Source organism: Plutella xylostella, chromosome 8 (assembly GCF_932276165.1).
Source record: "Plutella xylostella chromosome 8, ilPluXylo3.1, whole genome shotgun sequence".
Taxonomy (NCBI): domain Eukaryota; kingdom Metazoa; phylum Arthropoda; class Insecta; order Lepidoptera; family Plutellidae; genus Plutella; species Plutella xylostella.
The window spans coordinates 5,038,379-5,060,817 of record NC_063988.1 but is presented as its reverse complement, the minus strand read 5'-3'; the positions used below and the strand labels follow the sequence as shown (position 1 = coordinate 5,060,817).

The 22,439-nt window shown below is 38.1% G+C and overlaps 1 protein-coding gene across 5 annotated transcripts in view; it reads right to left on the bottom strand.

Annotated features, from left to right (window-relative positions):
* Window positions 1-8,513, bottom strand: part of LOC105391930 — a 75,528-nt gene extending 67,015 nt beyond the window's left edge. For 4 of the 5 annotated variants that reach the window (XR_007266524.1, XM_038114988.2, XM_038114987.2 and 1 more), the window contains exon 1: window positions 8,123-8,513. The gene's annotated coding sequence lies outside the window, so the exon portion shown is untranslated. The remainder of the gene's footprint in view (window positions 1-8,122) is intronic. The other variant, XR_005254440.2, reaches the window with a different exon arrangement.
* Window positions 8,514-22,439: the final 13,926 nt, after the last annotated feature.

Genomic DNA, 22,439 nt, shown 5'->3' with positions numbered 1-22,439 from the left:
ATTATCGGGGACACGCAAGCGTCGCGGTACGCAGTGACTCCCTTAAGCAGAGCTCCGCCAGGCACAAGTCAGATAATATCTAAGATCCAATATGGCCTCCCCACCTTATACTAACAGACAATCGCTGCTCGGCAATTACAAATAGGTTATTTACCGTCTATCCATTGGTAGACGGTTTAAGCTTATCAGCAGCTTTTATCTATTGATTTTTGCGGCAACGCCTTTGATGTTCTTATTTGGCTACATTAGTCTTCCAGCTGATCTCGTGGACGCTTCCAAGCAGAAATCGGAGGAGTAATTGGTACATGATTAAGCGTAAACATTTTACTCTTTTTGAATTCATCTCTGTATACCTAATAGATTCTTAAATCTGTAGTTAAGTCTTCTAGTTTACAAAATCATTGCAAGACTGAGTGTTGATAATTTTAAATAAAAAATTTAATGTAGGTACTAATTATATAGGTACTTATTATTTATAAACATGACTTCGGTAGTATGGGAAGAGCTTCATGACTTCATAAGTTATAAGGGTTAAGTAATAATTGCCGACAATGGGCTATAAAGATTTTATTGGCAGTAAAGTTCGATCCACCCGCTCGTTCAGTATCAAAAGTCGCAAGATATTTTACGTTACAACTCCATATAATTCATGAAATACCATTTAATTCAATACTTACCATCGTTTTATTACTTCATTGTCAGTGGTTTATAACATTCGCAGTAAATACAATTAAAACTTTACACGGAAGTTATATCAAATTAAGGCCAATTAAAAAGTATCATCGTTTTATATTTAAGTACGTACTTACACCAATATTTCTTGTAATTATTTCAATTATCTCTGAATTCAATCCATGAAATCTATAAAATTCCTAGACTTAATAAATTTCCTGTAACACACAAAATTCACTAAATTGAATGAAAATAAAATCTAGTAACGACAATTTATTACGACATAATCGTAGAGATAAATGAATAAAACGTGGTAACGATTAGCGCCGCCGTGAACTTAAATGACTGGCTACGTTCGTGGACCTTTCGAAATTACGATATTAATATTCCTATTGACGACAAATATTTATTGTAAGCAGTAAAATATGTCGTCGGAAAATATATATTATTTACACCATACCACGATTTTTGTAATAAACATAACGTTCCCGCGAGAATGCTCTCTCATTTTCATAAAGATTATCTTCTTAAGACATAATTTGAAACCTGTTATGATGTAGTGGGTAATATGATTCTGTATAGTGACTTTATATTGTGTAGTTGTAGTAATCAAGAGACAATGTAGAATACCATCCTACCAGGTTGTGTTGTACCATAATGATAAATTTAAAAGCTGTTAGGTATATATTTTTTCCACTTAAATTATCTTATAATGCAATATGTATTATGTAAAATAATATGTAACTATAAATTTTCACTTTATCACACCTAGGTATTTATACAAACTTATGTTACACATACAAAAGTCGTTCAATTTCCTGCACATTCATGGAAAGTGTGAACTCTGCCGTCACATAATCTACCATGAGATCGTCAAACAACGGAACCTAGCTCTCCACGGCGTACCTCCGACCCGCGGTTATTACATTACAAGGATGATAATCTTCTCCGGGCTCGCCGGCGAGTGTTTAAAATAAACACGGCTCAGCCGCGGCCGTTCCTTCCTATCATAACATCATTGTTTTGATTGTCCGACCGACGCATTCGACCTAACCAGTCACCCGGACTATTATGTGAGTCGTTTCCCCACGGGCCCCGCTTGACAACAAATTGCACTGAGGTATAGCTGTTAACTTCTTGTGCTGAAAATTCGAAGCTATTTTGAGTTGTGTTGTGAAAGTTTTGTATTGTATGGAGTGCGCGGAGTTGTCACACTCGCTCGGCAGGTCGCGCCACGGCTTTGTGCTCGTCACGCCGACATGACACTTTTCACTCGGCTCTATTTTGATTGCCGGTCGACGGTGCCGGTGGACGGTCGACGCAGCCACTATGTTTGACTTTGAGCAAAAGGTGGTCCGCCGCCGGAATGTTCCCTGTCACAGCCGGTTAAACTCGCTCGGAACCACTGAATGATTGGCCGAAACCCAGTCACGAACGATAAATTATTGATAGAGATACGCCTTTAATTGAATAACGCTCTGAGATCCTTTTGTGCGGTCTGCATTATTTATGTTGTGACACTTTCAGATGGTTACGAATCAGAAACATAAGTGACATGTGCAACGCTACACGGGTCATGAATCTTTATACTCCCATCTCATACATTAATGGTTTGACATCGTTGATCTATCATAAGTTGAACGATAGATAGTCACCAAAAAAGATAACGTTTCAAAATAGTAATGAATGATACACTAAATAGTCCATTAGGCAATAATTGGTAATATTTGTTATCTCTTATTCTTCTATTATTTGGTCATTCATATATTCATGAGAGAACATTATGCAGTAGAAAGGTACTTTAATTTTAAATGGATGGACGGTTCACTGCGCTTTAAGATACCGTTCTATTTAAAGCGGATACCCAATACTCATACATTTTCATTAGGCCCTATTTCATAATCAAAATGTAGAGAAGAACCAATTCACACATCCAGGAAGTTAACCATATAGACAGGAGTTGAGGTAATGAAGGGCTGCTAACGAATAAACTTCTGACAAACATCACGTAAAGAGCGATCGTGCCGTAAACACAAAATAGAACTTTCTTACTTACCCCTACCACTTACATTGGTTTGTCCTATGAAAGAAAAAGTTTTATATGAGTATAATGTTGTGAGGAAGCTTTTATAAAATTTATGGGTATAAACTAGTTCTTTTCTCCGCAGTAATAAGATGTAAAATCCTTCGGAAGATTGCGCATATTTCATTCTGTAAGGATCGTAAAGATTCGCTTACCTGCTTGTTTGTTGTGAGTAGAAAAGGGGCCATCGTCGCCGGTTCGGGTCGCACCCAAGTTTTTTACTACATATTTGTGATCTGTGGGAATCGAAACGGCACGTTCTAACAACCAGATGGTCCGCAGTTGGTGCTAAATCTTAGCGAAACACGTGTTGCTCTCTCATAAAATTTTGACGATTTAGCTTTTGATTTTGTTCCGAACAATGGATGCAAAAGAAAAAGACCAACAGATGGAGTGTAGGGCGTGCAAAACCGGAAGGTTTTCAAAACCGGTTTTGAATTTTCGGTTTTCAGCCTCAAAACCGGGTAACCGGTTTTTCACCGGTTTTGATATTACTTAAATATTTTTTGTCATACAGTACTAATTAAACAAGGAACCCATATTCTTAGATAGAGATATCCACAAAACATACGAATAAAACATTTTTTTATGATATACTTACCTATTTTTAATCAACCATATGACAAATTAATAATTTTGTGAACAGGAAAAAAAGTTAAATAAGAATTAAAATAGTACTTACTGTTATCACATCTAAAAAAAGTGTGTGGCACCTTAATGGTGTTTTTATATCGTTCTGTTATCATCAATAATTGTATATTTAAAAATACAGGCAGATTTTGAAAAAAAAAAATTATCGTCTGATTCTTACGACCACTCTATAGTAGCAGTAAGATGATGAATGTTTTTTTGATGTATTACAGATTTGTTCATATCAACGCAACGAAAGAAAGCCTAACTCATTGATGGACACGACTGCATTTGATTTGACGTCCTCAACACTTCATGAAAAAAGTCCATAACGTCGAATGCAGTCCCCGCACTTGGCCTAATTATATTTTCAACAACGGTCAATGCAGTCCTGTTTTACCTAGAGTTTGTATGAAGACCACCTTGTTGTGCTTTATTGGGCCAGATTTCAACGTTATAATTATGTGCACCCAGAGTATCTTTTTTCACACAGCAATAAGTTTTCATACAGCAAAAAATGTGAACTCACACGCACACATCGGTCACTGACGTCGTGTTTGCTTTACTGCGCCTAGGCAGAGTGCCGGCATGTGCACCAGAAAATCGTCACTCAATTTCCATACAATATTTTAGTGCTTTTTTATGAGTTTCACCATTAATCTAGTGTCCATCACTGTGCCAACCGATATACAAATTCTTTTATTTTTAGAGTTTATGGGTTCAACTTCTAATGTATGTAAAAAAGTATATAAAAATACGATCAAAATCGGTGAAAACCCGGTTTTCGGTTTCCGGTTTTGAACTCTCAAAACCGGTTATGAAAAACCGTGATATATTGTCCGGTTAACCGGTTTTCCGGTTAACCGGTTAACCGGTTTTGCACGCCCTAATGGAGTGTAACCGAGGAAACTAATAAAATTTGTTTATTGTTTTATCGTAAAATACCAGCCGCGTGTTTTCAATTACCAGAGTATGATAGATGTTTGTTGTTCACTAGAACAAGTTTATCTGTACTATCGATATCTGAGCCGGACTACTATTAATTTTATCTCTAGCCGAGCCGTCCGCTCCCAGCGAGCGAGGCTCAGTGGAAGTGCAACGTCATCCATCTCGGCCTCACCCGCAGGGCCTTCCAGCCCTTCAAATTGCTTCAATAATTTAAAATAAACAGCGCATCCACAAACATACTCTTAACAGTCTACTTTACTGGAATGTATCATACGAGTATGATATTCAATTAAATAGAATATAATGAAATTACCCTTAAAAAAACAATAAACTAATTTGAATAAACCATTTTAATAATATTGTAACCAATGATACAGGTACCCACCAACACAAAATAAAATAAACTTTAAAATACAGAAAATTAATAAGAATTCTAAGTTTTGATCAACAACTGTTCTTACGAATTTATGTAGCGTATAACTTACTGTTAATTCGTTTTGTAATCGACTAATAAGAAGTAATGTTTAAAAACAGCTGGAATTCTCGAAAGAAATCCGAATTCAGCGCTCAGCGGGACACCCTGACAATGGCAACCAAATTAAAAGGAACCGTAACGTTTGGACTTGAGCCTCGCTAAAATTTATTGCTCTCAGTTTTTTCTTTTACTCCCGTTTGCTAATGAGATTCGAATGTTACAGAGCAATTCGAAATACTACGGAATATTATTTTCATCATGTAATTTGATTTTAAAACAACAAATAGTTCATACGTTCACACGACAAAATCACCGTGTATCATCATTTGTAATCATCTTATACAGCCTGACCGATGGTCCTGGAACTGACTGCAGGAGAACCAATATTATTCTCTCGGTTTACATTGAAATTCGCGCAAGTAAGAAACGAATAGATTATAGAACGTCTTATTGCAAGCGATACGATGTAGCGAGATGAGGCTTGTGATTTGCAATTCTGTCTCGTTGCAATAAAGTTTGTATTGAAGTGAATTCGTAAATCCACGCGGGTGGTCCTAGGCGGTATTCGTTGACGAAGCGAAGCGAGAATGCAAATTTCCCTGGTGTTTCTGGTCGTAGTGTTCTTGAACTCCCCTACAGATGGATGAGGTCTACGACTGCACCGTTACCGGCCAGGTAAATAACAGCTCTACTTTCAAAATAGGAATCAATCAGAGCAAGCCTATAATTAACGAAATGAACGTCTTGTTAGAACCAACTGTACGAAGGCACCATTATCCAACTTGCAATCAATTTGGGCTCGTTAGAAACAAGTAAGTAGAGAAAGTTTAAGCACAAGCTTTAACAATGGGAGTACTTGTAGAGTTTTACGAGCCTGAGCGTTTCCAAAAAGAAACTAATCCGGAACGAATAGTGCAATAAGAACTAAGTGCGATAGACTAGATCCATCGCACCAAAGAGGTGCCGCTCTTTGTCGCGCTTCATGGACAAAAGGACAAATAGTCAAAGAGTAAGTTAGTACTGAGCCTACTGAGCCATGGAGTCCGCCGCTTCCTGCGACGTGGGAACACCTCCAGATACCATCGATTAAAATTAAAACCATAATAAGCGGTATTGTTACTGGAAATTATAGGCTACATAATTTGGCTTTTAAACTGTGGCAGTAAATAAAATATGAGTTGTAAATGTTTGTACAACAAGAAGTCGACTAAAATAATTGGGAGGCACTTTTAGAAGTTACATTATTTTTCTGAATAGTGAGATGTTAAATTTTATACATATTTTTTAAACTTTTCAGATCAGTTAGAATTAAAAAATAATAAGTTAATTGTAGCAATAAATATTGGATGAATAAATCTAAGTAAATTAATTTTTACACCGATTCATCATACATGTAATTACATGATTACGTAGCATATTATATTTTATTTCGCACTATTGAAATAAAACTCCATCCCTATAAAAATCTTCAACGCAAATCACACAATACAATTTAAGCAAGACCGGCTTCGAATCAGCAATTTTCCATAAACCAGTTGATCAAACATATCAGTTCTCCCGACACATCATTTCACGGGCCATCAACGGCAATTCTATTTAGCGGAACCATTTCCTTACAGTCGGCTACCATTCCGTTTATTGAGTCCAAAACTATAGGCTCTTCAATTACTGCCTCTGTTGCCGTCACGTTCATATTGGTGTATCCGGTGGTATTATGTTACAAAGTATTAGAGGGATGAACCAAAGCTGCGATGATAGACAAATTGTCACCGGAGCTCTCCCTTTGATCAGTGTGGTTATCGTTTTGTTTACTCTTTGCGTTTGTGTTGTTTCATTGTTTTATATAGCTTTTAATAATGTTTTCAGTTATGGCTGGTTTAAGTTGTTAATATTTTGAATTCGTGTTCCTAATGAATTGAATTGAAATCCGTACAATCTAGGGTCATGTAATTCAATCTTCGTTTCCATGGCTGTAGAGCTCTACATCTATTACCATTACTATTCGTTAAAAAACTAGTGAAAATACCAAAGACCCAGACACCATACTTCATGCTCCCCTAAAACAGTGCAAGATAAGTAAGGCGATAAAGCCCCATCCAGACGAACCCCAGCGTTAGAAGCTCTACTGAACGCATTATTTATCGATGAAACTTGCGCCATTTCTCATCTCACCATTCGTTACTCCAATAAAAGAACGTCTTCCTATAATTTATCGGTCCAAGTATGGATTTTTTATTTCCGCTGTCTATTTTAGAGTGCACTCAGCAGTAGTGTTATTAAACCATAAATAATTGTTATGATTTACAATATCCTTTGGGTGCAATATAAAATTTGGTTTTAGGTTTATAAAAAACTCTTCAATCTTTTTAATCCATTGTAATAAAGTTTAGTGTTAATGAGTCTTATTTTTGTCCTAAATGACTGAGTTTAAATTAAATGTATCTCAGGTGAAGAATGATAACCTGCTATACTGCTTATCACGGTAAAAAGGAACTCAAGAGCAGTTGAGCAGAATTAAGAACTTAATTTATACTGAATCATAGTATCAATTAAACCATAGCAACTGTTTCATATTTACAGTAAATATATTTACGTAAAAGAAGAATACAAGAAGGAAACTGCTTCCTAATATTTATTCAATCTTTGTGAGGGTAAAAATGCGGGTAGGTTTGAAGAGGATAAATTGTTGGAAAGTTTGAGGAAATTACGTATAGGTAGGTATGCATCTCCTAGAGGTATCAACATCAAGAAAAGGATTCAGAGTTGTTTGTTTATCTCCACATTATTTAATCAGGTACAGTAGGTAGTAGGTATTGCCTTTTTATGATAAATTTAATTTAAATAATTATTTTCTCACTCTTTATTAGCACCCCTAATGTAAATAATATGTGTATGTGTACTACACCTTCTGTATTAAAACTTAATGAGGTAAGTATTTTATAAGTACAATGATCTCGTTAGTGAAAATAAGTTTATTGATATCTTGGGACAGCCACTTTCCACCTTCAAAAGGGCACTTGCCAAACTGTCAATATCTGATAACTAATTATTTACAGGTTGCTATATTAATTCTTATATATTTTTTATTAAATTATCGTACCTGCATGTTATACTGTAGTGATAACTAGCTCTTAGCTAATATTTTCAAAATTTAATAATTAAACTTAAGTGTGCACTCTCGTCGGTTATAGGAAGGAAATGTAACCTCATATTGTATATGTTTGAAACTCTGTATTCTTATAACTGTTTGTGTACCAATATAATAAAATAAATAAAATAAATAAAATAAATAAATAAGTTTTTGTTAGACTTACCTTGAATTTGACGAACTTTTTCAGTAAAGTTTTATAACTTCAAAACTTAATTTCTAACACTACAACACTATCGTCTATGTACCTTTCAATAAACTACTAGCTATAACATAACTATTAAACTGAATTTGGCATCAACACACTCGTGAAACTTTCTGTCACATAAAAGCACTGTTGAAAACTTTGCAAGTTAAGAATCACTGCACAAAAAGTGTGTACAAACACTTGTTAGAATCACAGTAAATCCTGTGCGGGGTTGGTAGGAGTCAGGTCCTGGTCTGACGAGTGTGGGCGAGGGTGGTGCGTCCGGCGAGCGAGCGCGCGCGGGCGGGAGCGGCGTGCGTGGCGTTCGGTCGCCGCGGCCGCGCGGGTCTGTCTGCCGCCGCCGCCGCCGCCGCTGGCGAAGCCCCGTGACGCGAGGGGACCGCCGATAGACGAAAATGGCTTCACAAGTTAATTTTTTTCTCTTTCCTCCTTTAATATTCTGCATATGTCGTGCGCGACCGGCGGTGCACGCGCATGCGTTTGACGTGTTCCATTCCACAGGGGTTGTAACGCGATGCACTTTACATAACTCCAACTTGGGCTCATCGGAGGCAACGTTTAATTCGCTTTCCATGTCGGCTTTGTTCACGGCTTCCTACGATGATCAACAGTTCACGTTACCGCTTACCGATAAATCATAGTGTATGCTAAACACTTTGGCTCGAAAACTTTTCAATAAGTAACCATTAATCTTGTTTTCAACCGCCTACATTTCAATTTATATTAATTGAAAATCATCATCACATAGCTCCTACGCGTCACGTTATCTTATTCAACTGGTTCATGATACTTACCTATTTAGTAAACAATCATAATGTCCCTTAAATTCAAGTCAAGTGTAGGTAGGAACAAAGTTACTTAATTTGGTATTAAATTAACTACATACCAGTCTACAACTAATGCCCTATTCCTTTAGTGTATATAATTGGATTTAAAATTATTGTCATTAATCAGTCCGCTGTTTGTTCAATCATTGAATGATGAGAAACGAAATGAAATAGAGGGATAGTTAAGTACCAAGATCTATCAAGAATATGTAAATGCATTCCATTGAAATCTGTAGGTAGTTAAGTGCTAAGCTCAACTTCTTCTTCAACTGGTTATCAGAGCTCATCTAGATCCAAAGTATAAGCTCTATGACAATACTATACCTACGCCTGCTATACTACTACTCTACTTCTACTAACTTCACAACGCTACCCAAGTCATAAATTATTACTTACTGTTTTAAGAAGATCATGTCCATTACTTTAATACAATTTCAAACCACTTTTTTATAAAATGCACAAAATGTACTGTCATGCAAACTTTATTTATTTATTTATTTTACTATATTAGGAAAACTTAACTAATTTATTTTGTAGATAACAATGACAGGGTAGCTTATGTTGCACAAGTTTCCACCTCTAGGTAGATTAGTTAGATAGTATAGGGAGGGTTAACTAAAGCTTAGACTTAATCTAATCGCAAATACACATAACTTTATAACAAAAAGAGGGAGTTAAATTATAAAACAAAAAACAAAGAAATCAAACTAAATTAAACTAAACAGGTTTATGAGAATTCATCTTCATTTCATCTCCTTGTAAAAAATACTAACTCTAGCTTACATAGGTACTTACCATATATATTTTTTTGGATTTACTAAGTACTAAGTAGGTACGTATACCTGTTACTCATCTTTTCAGAGGCTTCCGTGCTCCCGAATTACAAAAGTGAATAAAGATAAATATAAAAATTCTTTATTCGGTGTCCAGCACCACACACCAAAAATACACATAGTAAACATAATAATATAACAATTATTATAAAAATCAATGTAATTTTCTCAATTTTAACTGACTTAGAAAAAATAAGTTCTTAATTTGTCTGTATTATATGTTCATCGATATCTCGGTCATCTATGGACCGATATAATCATTACCAAAATCTCTTTAGTTTGTTTCAATTTGAAAAGTTAATTTTCTTGCCATTAGCAGTAAGGCTTATAGTTACTGCTAATATATCCCTTGATTGAACGTCACTTCAAAAACATTAAAAGCTTTATTTCGTGAGTTTTCACGAAACATTTCATGAATTCCGTTTAATTATTTAAAGTTATAGAACTTGAACAACCCAGCGGAGAATTGAGAGTTTGTTTGTGATATATACCCTTTTAGCTTAAAAGACTTTAACTGGAGTACAAAAAAAAAGAATTTGTTATTATGTGCAAATGTAGGTTTTGTAGAAAAAGTATTTTTAGTGCAGAGAGACGTAGCAGTCCAAAATCCGTGCAAGATTTGCATAGTATTCTCATGTCTTGTCAACATCCCGGCTTGTTTGTGGCCCGGACAGGCGACAGTCTCCGCTTTTTACTCCGTTGCAAAAAGTACGACTCGTGGTCAACAAACTTGATCAGGAATTCGGTTGCTCTTGTTATTATGCGGTAAAAGAGAGACTACTACATGATTATAAAACTGAAATGAGGTTTTACATGACTACTGAAATCCGAAATTATTCCAACTACTTTTTACATAAGATTACTAATAATAGCCCAAATTAGCCTTGATAAATATCTGAATCCTTTCATTCGCCAATGATTAATGTGAGGTTGGGAAGAAAGGAAATATCAAGCTTTAATCTAACAAGGAACTATACAATTGTAACGAGCAAAAAGACGAGGTAAAAATACAATGAATTGCCGGGGGGGATGAAAGGGGAGTTTGTTCTATTATTGAAGTGCTAAAACAGTTTTTGATCTACTGCATTCATCGAGGCGGGCGAGCATGATTGTTGGTTTGCGTGTACCGACTTGATCACTTTGCTCAACGGAGTGGGCTTCAAAATATGGACATGCCCGAATACTCTATAAATAAATACTCTAATAAACTAGGTAAGTACCGAATTTAATTAATTATGAATATTGTTTCAAAACAATAATTTGAAATGGTACGATGAAGCCGGGCAGTTGATAAATCACGCGTGCAGCGAAAAGAACTAAGTATAACGCGGAATGGACTCCTTTGACGCATTCCTTCTTTGTAATAATGTACAAAAGGCCCCAAGATCCTGAATTCGGGAACATCTGAGCAGTCACATTGCTATCCTCGCAGTTCAAATTCCGTTCTAAGGTACAGCCCTAGAATGTAATAAAATTACTCCAAAGGATATGTCAAGGGTCAATTAGATGCAAAAAGGTGCCAAAAATTTTAAGCAAAGTAAGAGTAACTTAATGAAACGGTATTCTACTTTCTCCTACCTGAGTTTGGGACGTCCATAAATTAGGTTTGCGCTAAAAAGTTCCAGCGCTTTTTATCAAATCAAGGAAAGTGTTGAACTTTGCTGTTTGACTCAAATTGTTTTGGGGTTCCTTTTTCAAAAATACTTGACAACTGAAGCAATTACAAGATTTTTCACAAAAAGACACTGGGCACAAATGTATGGAAGCTGGGACCATCACTAATAGAAATGAGTGATACGTCGTTGAAAAGGTATTTTTTGCAGAATATGAATAACGGAGGCGCTAGTCCTGATTTACTGTCCAATTAGAATAATCGTACCTTGAAAGTTTTTATATTTTGTTTCTGTAATTTTAATGTTTGTTTTATTTTTTCACATTCATTTTTAATTTTTATAACATAATGATCATCATCATTAATTATTATATTATATTTGTTTATTATCTCAGTAAATAAAACCAGTTGAAAGTAATTTCAGATTCTCCCATTTTAATAATACGTGTTTACGTGTATTACGCCCTAACACTGTCATCAGGAGAGAGAGTGCAATGCCATAGAATATATATATATATGAATATATGTATGTCAAAATGGACAACTTATACGGATTTGTCATCATAATATTTTATGCTCACTTGAAAAGAGCTATCCAACGATGTATGACTCATACTTTTTGGACATAGGTCCCAAAACGCCCATTGTCATTTCCACACTACAATAAAAATTAAATAAAACAATAGTCAACATTTTAAAATTACGAATACCTACTTTACATTAGTTTTTCAAGGTTATTACATTATTATTTTATGTTGTAAACTAGATTGAATTTAAATGATTAAACCAACTGTCACTATAAATAAAAATTGAAAAAAAAACTTTAACAAATGCTAGAAGCGTGAATCAGAGCTCCCGAGAAAAGCTAGTGCACGATAAATTCTACTCATTCATACATTGCACTATGGCTTCTCGCTCACTAACTCATATCTTGCGGGTAGATCGGAAAATTAATTCCTCTCATTGGTTATCCTGGTCAGCTGTCGAGAGAGATAAGGCTGGCTCCAGATGCGGCTTGTAGGCGATTAGTTATGATACAAACTAGCTCCACCCCGAGATAACGTGGCAGTGGTGGACAGGCTAAACGTAACACTATGGATTTTATGTATGTATTTGTAGTGTAGTTACTCGTATTATACAATATACATCGCTGAAAGTCAAAGTCTAACTTACTATAAGAAAAGGAAATCTAAATCAAAATTCAAAGCATTTAAGTAGAGCGATCCGGAAAAAACGCAGCACATTCTATTCGATAGTCTATTCGAAAGTGTTGTCAACCTGTCAACAACAAAATGACGGTGTATAGATTTGCGAAAGTTTGACAGCTATCATTCCATAGGTCATTGTCAGAATAATATTATGTACTCTGTGGTCATTCTTTTCGAAACTCATTAAAAAGTGTTCGAAAGTGCTGTCAAGCTGACAATAGTCGCACTCGCATTCGATTCTATTCGTTAGCTCGAATTTTCGTGATACGGGTACAGGTGTGTGTTTGATAGGCAACTGACAGCAATGAGCATATGTCTAAGTTTTGATGGTGAGGCCCTAATATCTTTGCATGGAGTAATATAAAAAACCTACACTTACATACAAAAATACATTTCCATTATGCATTTCTGTTACAACTAACTACATACATACTAATAAAATTACTTAAAGTTAAAGTTAGTAAGACATTATTTGAACAGAAAATTTCTCCACCGTTATCGTTTTTAAACTGACAAAATCGAGCTTTTTATTGAAAATTTATTTGATTAGATTGGAGAGTTTCCTGTGTGACCGGGGCAGCGTTCTCACGGAAAGCGCTTTATTCCGGAAACTTGATTCAAGTATGCATATTTTTGTCCCTTTTTAACTTAAGAAGGGTGGAGAAGACGTGACGACGGTATTTTAAAGTGAAGTTTTGTTGAATGAAGGTGTTTTCTCCGGGTATAAAGCGTTGGCTGGCGAAGTCCTTCTTGTTATTCATGGCAGCGCCCGGCTCCGCCACGCCACTCAAGCTTAGGCACGTCAGCCAAATTGCTTTATTACCCCTCGCCTATAAATATCAACAGAATTGTTGGGAACTACAATCATGGACAAGTGTACTTCGACTTAATATGCAAGCGCAGCCTGATAGACTGGCGCGAGGCTACATATTTGATCAGCTGTTGGTTGTAGAGCCAGGTAGAGGTTCTGTATAAGAAAGTTAATCAATAAAAAGTGGCTATTTAAGTTAGTGGCCATTGATACATTTCAAAATATGTTATGATTATGTTATAGGTATACATAGGTTCTAAGTTTTTTTTTTGTTTGTGGTTAAAAGTTTATTGTTAGTACTCGTACCTACCTACTTATGTATAGCAGCTCCAGAAATACGATATATAGTAAATAAGGTACTCGGTAAATATAAAAAGAAAGTAAACAAGATATAAACACAATGCAATAAAATGAAAGTGAAACTGCAAATAAACAAACTTTAGCACTTATTTGTGCTGAAATTTTAATAAACAGCGGAAGAAACAGCGAAACTTATATAAATTGTTCACTTGACCTCAATTTTCTTGGACTTACCAAAGCCAAAGGAAATTCAATGTTGAATGTGAAAACGAAAACAACCATTCATTTAAATTAGATGCCCACGGTCATACTGGTTGAGGAAATATTTGACGAAATACTGCGATTCTTTTTTAAATATACCTGGGGATTCTTCGAATTGAGCCTTTAGCCATCCTTAGTTGGAAAAGAATGTTGTTTAGTTCCATATCAGTTAGTATTATAGTTTCTAAATAGTTTTCAAAATCAAATTTATCATTCAGAATCATGTTATTTGTGATATTGATATGGTATGTATAATATGTATAAGTATGGCATATTATTATTTGTGATTCTTGCATTTGGATGGTAAGAACGATGTGCGTGACTGAAGCTTTGCGTGTTCAGTTCTGATAATTCATACGCATTACTAAGAAATATAGTATATTTTCAAGAAATATTTTTTACCAATCATTAAAGCTTCTAATGGTTTGATGAGTTTGATAAGTTGTATACGAACAGAATGATGCGTATCGATAATACCCCTGCATCGACACAACACACCTACCTGAACAGTAGGACAACGTAACCTAATAACGTCCAACTGGTATTTGCTTACGTATTTGCAGTAAACAATATTAGCACGCCACGCGCCATATCTGTCTATTCTAGGTTTAATCAGTTAACTAGACTGGAGCCTGACTAGGGCACGGTATTAGGTACGGCTGTCTTCCAGGGAGCGGATAATCCCTAACTCACCTATCTCGTGATGGCGCGACGTGTGACAACACGAGCATGTGCAGAAGTATTATCACAGTTGGCTGCTATTGCACGGAGTCGCCGAGACTGTTGCCAAATATGTCACAGCAGATAGTGAGCTCACACAGCCGAGATTTACTGCTGAAATACTGTCACGGCATCGCGTCGCTTGTCCCAGTTCGAAACTGTTTACCCGATTTTACGAACAAACTGCAAGAAAGTGTAGTTTGTGCTTCATAAAATGTTAGTGTAAGTTTATTTGAAATTCTTCCGGCAGCTCTTTTGGAGCGGTCGTCGTCGTAGGCAGGCTCACGTATTCCATTAATCTGGAGCATTTTTAATTTGTTCGCTCGTTACTCTTGCAGGCGAGTGGTGGGGCACGTGGCAGCAGCCCGCTGGCCGCCCCGCTCCGCTGCGCCCTAAAGGCACCGCCGAGCACACGAGTAATATCGCACCAGGTACTTGCATATTCCCTGCGTAAATTCACGCGCCACCTCATTATTTTGATTCGGATGGAAAGCGGGTTTTCCTTCACCACAAATAAATGTTATTAAAGTGCATGGAGTAATATTTTTAAAACGTTAAGTGTAATCGTTTCGTTGAGTGTGGTCGTGCGGCGTAGAGTTTTCATTTCAAAAGGCGGGTCCTGTTTGGGAAATTAAAAAAGCTTCAGTAAAGTTTTCAATTTGGAAAATACAGGTTATTTTTGTTGGATTTTAAAGCGGTAAAATGTAATATTATGAAGCGGGAGGAAAATATACCAAAAAGGATTAATATTAAGAACAGTTTAACCATAGCATAGACAATATTTTTGCGGTTATAAGGTACGTTCCACAAAATACTGATAATGCCATTTATATGTACCTTCGCTACAAGCCAACGACACAGAGTATTGGTCAGCGCAGCAGCGTTCCTCAATATCGTTTTCGTAGAGCAACCATGACCACCGATCATGCGTCAATCAATACGAATGTGTGTTCATCAAGACCGTTGTATCAGTTTCCTAAATCTCTCGAGGTTAAATTTCGGGTGCCTTTTGACAGTAATTTTGTGAACATATGTTTAAAGTTACATAACTTACAAACCACCAAGCAAAGCAGCAGCAACTAGCAAAAACCGGCCAAGTGCGAGTCGGGCTCGCGCACAAAGGGTTCCGTAGCAGCAAAATTACAGTTAAATCAACCTATCTCAAAAACTATAAGAGATACTTTGATCAAACCAAAAATCGTTGAAAGAGTTAATTAGCATGCATCACCTCTATTTTTTTTAGAATTTTATACCCCGTAGTTATAAAAATAGAGGGGGGGGGACATACTTTTTACGACTTTGAGAGCTGATATCTCAAAAACCGTTCACTTTAAGAAAAATGTTTTTTAGAAAACTTTATATCATTTTAAAAGACCTTTCCATTGATACCCCACACGGGTATGTACATCGAAAAAAAAAATTTCATCCCTCAGTTACATGTATGGGGGGCCCCACCCCCAATTCTTTTTTTTACTATTTAGTGTCATATTTTTGTAGCGGTTTATACAACACATATTCCCATCAAATTTCATCACTGTAGTACTTATAGTTTCCGAGTAAATCGGCTGTGACAGACGGACAGACGGACAGACGGACAGACGGACATGACGAAACTATAAGGGTTCCGTTTTTGCCATTTTGGCTACGGAACCCTAAAAAGGGCCTGATTGGAGCCAAACTTTCCAGAATAGTTAGTTTCCTTTGAGTGGAAATTCGGAAAATTTTCATAACTGATAACTTGTTCAGCTGCTGGGTCGCAGCCATTATTGTGGCTCAGTCGACCTCGAAGCATTTAAACTGTATTACTAAGTTGAAATGTTAGCGTTTACTTGAAATTGCAAAGAACTACACTAAGTGCGGTCGGGTACAGAATACGATTGTCTTTCATAACAGTACATTTGAATAAAGTTATGTTGGCACGCGTTTCTGTAATGTAGTTATCCGTGAATATAATTTTAAATTGAACCTATATATATATTTTTATATGTTAAGATTATCTACTATCATCATCACAACCCACCACCTTCCCATTGCTGGGGAACGGGATTTAGTTTTTGTCGGAAGTGAAGAAAACGGCAACTTAAATAAAAAGCAGTGACAATTTGCAGTCCCGCTGCTCGAGATTCGGGACATCGGGATTACTGTTGAGTTTAATTTAAAAGTATCAAGAAGTATCGATATGTTTATATGCTGTTTCAAAATCAATGTAAATATTACACATTCATACTTATGTGATCTAATTAACACAAAATATAAAAAAAAATACATTAGGGATTTACTTTAATGTTCAGCGTAAAAAAAGATATACCTAGTTCATTTCTACTATTTAATGTGGTTCATGGAGAAGAAAACATTGATGGTCAGGCATTTTAAGAAATAATTAAAATATCACTTCCAGTCATATTTATCGACAAGTAACCTTCATAAGCAAGACCAAGGTAAACACAGAATCAAAAGTAAAAAACCCTTACATGTCTCAAGACGTCCATTTGGAGCAAAAAGCGAGGCGTGGCGTTCGGCCCACCGACCGAAGGAAATTCAATAAGGACGAATTTCCTGAGATTTACGTTCACTATTTCCTCGTTAAAACTTTGTACGCCCTCGAGGTGTGTAGCTTTTATTGTAAAGACAATCCAGTTACTGCCAGGAGGTGACTGCGAAAAAGTTCAGCGCTAATGGTGTGGTTTCAGAAAAAAATACAGTTATCTTATACGCGTATGAATCTACTTTTTATGAGGAATAGTGACTGTAAAATTTTAGTGTAGTTAGTAACATTATATAATATGAATTAAAATTTATCATTTCAATTTACGTAAGTAAGTACTTGTTTAAATAAAAAAAATAACAAACAATCCTTGGTGAATGAACCGTTTAAATAAAATCTAATTATTTCTACATGTATGTATTCTCTTTCAGAATTATTTAAATATGCCAAATAGGTATTTCAGTGATAAAAAATATAAACTAAATATTTGTTCGGTCCAAGTTTTATAACCTGTTTCCCGGGGGTGCTCAAAACGGCTGTAAGTGCTTAGTTTTTGCCGAAGCCCTGAGGGGTTGGAACTTGTCAATAAACTACAGAAGGTTTATATTTCACTCGGAAAGTCGTTGACCTAGAAAAACGTTCGTATTTATTAAGAAACTATAAGTACTGATATTAATAGGATGACCGAGCGACACAATGTGGCTTGACATGAGAAGATTTTTTTTTTTACTCTTACTGGATTGAAAATTATGTGAACAAGTTCTATCTCAATGTTGCTATACATAATACAGACTTATTTTGCGAATTTTCTAAAGTCGTTTAGAATGACCCCTTGAGTCACCTGGCATTCGGCTTTGTACCTATACCACTTTTGCAGCGTGTTTTGAAACTATACAAGGCCAGAACGCACCCATAGTGTACTAGTACTGTATAGTTTCAAGTGAAGAAAAAATAATATTTTACTTGAAAATATACACGATTTGTGCGTACTAATCGCGTATACTTTCAAGTTGGGATTTACGGAATCGTTCTTGAAAATATACATTGCTATTACGCACATTGGTTGATTGGCGTACTTGTCGCATATAATTTATACCTACACGGTGATTCTGATTTAATTAACTATTTAGGTAAATGTACAAGACTACAATTTACTTGTTCTGCCTGCCATACCTATAGAATGTTAATAAATAAAGATGAATAAGCTCTAATTTGATTGATAAATTGATATTTATAGCAATCATACTTGCAAGTAAATAAGAATACTAATATCTTATTATTTATATGAATTAAGAGTAATACCTACTACACTCACGAGCAAAGAAAAAGTTCCAGTGACTATAGCTCCTGAACGGAAAAGACTAGCTTAATGACGCCGTCGGCAATATTAAAGTAGGTACATTTAACAGCGCATCAAAATATTTAAAAATTATAACCAACTAAAAACGTAAATTTTGATCAAATTCTGAATTAAATGTTTAAAAAAATTGGGGTTTTTTGGTATTGACTTTTTGCTACTTGAACTAACTCGTGAGTGTAGTAGGTATTACCAATAGGTCTATTACAGACATATTTTTCAAGACAAGTTTTGGTTTGATTGAATTGAATTGCCAAGTGCGGAATGATGATGCAATGTTTAGAAAGCAATAGACTTATTACTACTTCGCGTGAAAGAAAGAGAGAGCAACAATTCAAAATGACTACCTAGTAACTAATCACGTATAATTTCAAGTGCTCGCATTGCCGCTTGGCACTTGAAAATATACACGATTAGTACGCAGTGGTAACTGCTGCAGTATATTTTCAAGCCATAATTTTGGCCCAACTTACTTGAAAATATACGCGATTAGTGCGTAATGGCCTTGTATACTTTCAAGTAAATCATGGCACCATTTTAATTTGAAAATATACGCGAGCAGTCCCAAACTCTGCGTTCTGGCCTTGTATAGTTTCAAAACACGCACTTTTGCAACATCCTTTATTTGTTGTATGGAATGTTAAATATGATATAAATATTGTAATGATTGGGGTTCTTAAATGATACAAGTGAATATAGCAGTCACTCCAATGGTATATATTGCTAAAGCCTTAACCTAACGAAACCGACATTTACCCGGAGTAAACCTATATCTAATTAAAACTAACCTTAATCTAACTTAATTCCTAAATCCTATTAATTACCGTTCAATACACCATTTAAAACGATGAGCAAATAAAATAATGCTTGTAAGGCAAAAATAAAAACCAAAAAGAATTGACTTCCGCGGGAGCATTTTTAAAACATAATAAGACATAATGTTCCTAAATGCATGTCCATTAGAAGTAGCCTAGTAGACTTGTCTAAGCCTAGTAGACAGCAAACAAATGTAGCTGCTTAAAAACACTTGGGTGAAGAAGCATCCCTGTGGCCAAATAATGGCGGCCCGGCCCGTGTGTGACGTATAATTTATATCTAAAATTTTCTCGTAAAAAGTTGCTCATAGTGCGCCGTGGCTTCGAGTTGTTCGAGATATCCCCATTGAGTTCTCAAGGATGCAATCCCCAGACAGGATTTAGGAAAGTTTTCATTTCATCAAAACCCTTTGCAAATTTTATATTCAACTGAGATTCTTCCTGGGTATGGGTAAGATTGTATATATTGTGGTTCACGGTTTGGGTAAGAAATCATGATACACGCCTCTCAGCGCTCCTGCCGAGCAGACGTGTACCTCCGCTGCAGTCTCCTTGCCTGCCGCCCCGCTGCGACGCCCCGCCGTCGCCGCTCTCCGCGACGCCCCGCCGTCGCCGCCCCCGACCCCTCGCCGTGGTCGACCGGTGCCAGTCACCGCTCGCCGCGCGCCGAGGACGGACCTCCTTGTTTCCGGACTCTTTACAAACGATTATTGTTTCTGGACTTGCATACGATTTTGAAAATCCACACCATTCTTGTGTGGTCGTATCGGCTGATACCTTGCGGTGTTAACGAACCCGATTACGGGGCACTGACCCGGCTGCCCGATATTTCTTTTGGAAATATCAACTTACCGGACGGGACTGGAACCATCAGCCTTGGGGGAACTCCTAGTTGATCTCCAGTTGTCTCCCTCCCACCCCCTCCTCATCCCTATTTCCTATTCCCATTGGACTGTTTGGAGTCGGTCTACGGCCCGGCTTCTCGGTCCTTTGGGCTGTTAGTGTAGGGACCGTTAGGACCTGAACTCAGGTACCCGTAGGGACAACTACCTGAACTCAGGTACACGCAGGCGCAATTGCACTACCTGCGCCTGCCTAGGGACTGTTAGGGTCAGTCAGGCACGCGTACCTTTTTACAGGTACGCAGTAGGTACTCTATCTGCCCCCCTGCCGCAAGGCAGGGAGGTAACACTTAACCTCTTTTCAACATGGATTCCACTATGGACTCCATGTTTGAAAAGCTGCTCCTTTTCATACAACGTGAGGACCCTTCGCTTTTCCAGAAGGTCCTCACCAAATTTCAGCTTGGTTCTGCGTCGCCTGCCGCTTCTGCATCCAGCCATCCTGCTTCGCCTGCCGCCATCAGCCCTCCGGCTTCTCCTGTGGAGCCATGTCCGTCATCTCCTGACGCTGACTTCTCGCCTGCGTCACCCGATGAAATCGTTCCAGCGTCTCCTGCTCGCCGTGTGCCCCGGGTCATCCCGTCATCGCCCGTGTCTCTGTCCCTCCAATGTGCTCAGCACAGTAGGTCGTCGTCGCCTGAGGCTATGGACGTAGCTCATCCTTCGGACCTCTCGGACTCCGCTTCATCCGCTGACCCTGACGACGGCTTCACCGTCGTTGGAGCCAAGCGGAAGGCGAAGTCGAAGCTTCCTCGTCCGGCAGCGAAAGCTGTCAGAACCCAGCTCCCCCCTTCCTCTCCTACTCCCTCGCCCTCTGCTCCCGCTGTTCCGAAAGGTCCGAAGGCGAGAGCCCCTCCATCTCTGATGCTCCGCGACAAAGGTTCCTGGAACTCTATTTCCCAGGCCCTTGCCGCAAACAAAATCGGTTTCACCAAGGCCAAAAACACCAGAGATGGTATTTTGGTCCAGGTGCCCACCTCTGGCGATCATCGCCTTCTTACCAAACTTCTCGACGAGCGCAAGGTCGAGTACTACCACTGGGAGCTCCCAGAGGACCGCCGCCTAAGGGTAGTGATCCGGGGAGTTCCCAAGGAACTCGACTCTGCGGAGATCATGTCGGATCTGAAGGCGCAGTCTCTGCCGGTGCATGAGGTTCACCGCATGTACGGGCGAGGCAAGCGGGTCATTTACGACATGATCCTCGTCATCCTTGACCTTTCCCCTGAGGGGAAAAAGATATTCAATATAACGGCCATATGCCAAATCTCTGGGCTCAAGATTGAGAAGCCCTACAAGAAGTCGAGTCCCACGCAGTGCCACAACTGCCAATCCTACGGGCACTCCTCTAGGAACTGTCACGTCAGGGCGCGGTGCGTAAAGTGTCTGGGCGACCATCACACCCACGACTGCCCGCGCCCAAAAGATCCCAAGGAGTGTACGGAGGCCCCTGGTTGTGTTCTGTGTGGGACGCTGGGACACACAGCCTCATATGGCGGCTGCCCCCAGCGCCCTCGTAACCGTAGGGCTCCCAAATCCAAGCCCAGTCAACAACAAACTTCATCATCATCTATAAAGAAAAACCCTAGTCCACAAGCGCCTTTAGCGGCCCTTGCGGACGCGTCGGTAGCCACCCCACCTAACGCTTGGGTTCGACCCCCAACCATAGCCTCACAAGGACCAAGGCAGGCACCGTCGTCGAGTCGGATGAATGCACCCTCTCGGGTGGTTCCCCCGCCTCCCGCGACCTGCCCGCCCTCTTTAGGACCATCACCGCTGTCTCAGTCCTCGCTTCCATCCCCGAGGAGGGACAACGATGATCCAAACAGGGACTTTCAGCTCGCGATAACCCAACTGAGTGAACGCATGCTGTTGATCCAACAGAATGTGTTCGCTCAGTTCCACCATCTAAGCTCGGAACTTTCCGCCCTTTCCAATAAACTTTCGCAATGACTTCTAACACCTGTAGAACTAAACCTAGGTCACTAATGTTGGGATTCTTCAATGCCAACTCTCTTAAAGATCAAAAAGAACAGATTCACAAGTTCCTCAACGATCATCACATTGACATCCTTCTTGTGCAGGAAACTTTTCTAAAGCCTCACATGAAGAATCCCAACATTAGTAACTATAAAATCATACGGCAT